The sequence below is a fragment of the Ostrinia furnacalis genome, unplaced genomic scaffold (genome assembly GCF_004193835.3).
Source record: "Ostrinia furnacalis isolate ACB-3 unplaced genomic scaffold, ASM419383v2 OfSCF4314, whole genome shotgun sequence".
In the NCBI taxonomy this organism is placed as follows: domain Eukaryota; kingdom Metazoa; phylum Arthropoda; class Insecta; order Lepidoptera; family Crambidae; genus Ostrinia; species Ostrinia furnacalis.
In genome coordinates, this window is record NW_021134553.1 from 31,347 (window position 1) to 32,857 (window position 1,511).

The following is a 1,511-nucleotide window of genomic DNA, read 5'->3' on the forward strand; positions in this document are numbered from 1 at the left end:
GTGTGTGTGTGTGTGTGTGTGTGTGTGTGTGTGTGTGGTTGTGAGTGTGTGTGTTTGTGTGTGTGTGTTAATGTTCAAAATGTCCGTCGCTGGTTTATCATCAAAATTTTCATATTCCCTTTTGTATACCACATGAAGAGACACACACACACACACACTCTCTCTCACACACACACACACACACACACACACACACACACAAACTCTTTCTCTTTCCTTTCACACTCTAATAGGTAGGTATATCAAATTTAATCGGAAAGTAACTATCACCACTGTGGTCTAGTGGTAAGACTACCTATTTGGGACAGCCAATTCCTCTGTGGTTTAGGATTCCGGGTGAAGCTCGCTGATCATCCAGCAGTTTCCAACTTTCCATCAGGTCAGATGAAGGGCAAGAGCTTCCTCGTTGTGGATAAAAAAATTTCTGTTCAGTTATTGTCTCTAAACGTGTTCTACGTAACGTACACTTAGTGGATTGCAAATATTAGTTAGTCCTAAGAAAGTCAAAAACATGTAACGGAATCTCCGACTTACTACTTTAGTAGAGCGATTACAGAAAATAATGGCCTATTAAGTACATGTTTTTTTGTGTTATTATGAAAGTTCAGAAAACTGCACAGTTTTTAAAATTATTTTGGACCTATGGAAATTCTTTTTTTTTCTCATACATTTCAGTTGAAAATTTTAGAATGTTCTGCTAAAAGCATATTTTTTATGTTTCTAGCAAAAATTTTGTATCTTGCATCAAAGATAGGAAACTGATTATTTTTTTCAAATATCTGCAACTAATAGGGAATCTGTCAAAAAAAAGAAATCTGAGAAAAGTCAACCCAAAAAAAAGATAAAAAAAAATTAAGCCACTAGGTCATGAAATTTGAAAAAATCACAAAATTAACGATAACTTCTAAACTACGAAAAATCGTAGAACATACATGGGGGTGAAATCGATAGGTCTAGTCCTCACCTATCACCTGCCTTCGGCTTGACACCTTACAAGAAACACCCTGTATATCATCAAAACCGGCTTGATATATATCGGATATATATCCGATATATATCTTGATATATATCCCGTGATATATATCCTCGAACCCTGCTATAAAACATCTTAGATTATTTCACAATTTGATGAAATTGAAAAAAAAAAATATGGTTTTAAATATCAGATAAAAATATCACGTATCGTGGCTCTAGATACTTTATTACAAAACAGGTTTGGTAAGTTGCCAATTTTAGAATCATATACCAGTTTTAGCTAAAAAAAAATGCAGGTAAAAGACCCATAAGTTCTGTTCTAAGAAGCCTTATTCACAGGTCTACCTACTCGGTCGATCCTATGACCGTTTCTCAAAGATAATAGAACGGGCATTTTCCCTTAAATGGGTCCCTTAGCGACCTTTTATACCGCTTACGTCATCTTTTATCGTTATTATGGTACAGAGGGAACGGTCCCTGGATACGCGTTTATAGTAAGTCAGTGGTTAATAGGAAGCGGCCAAATGATAGCTTTA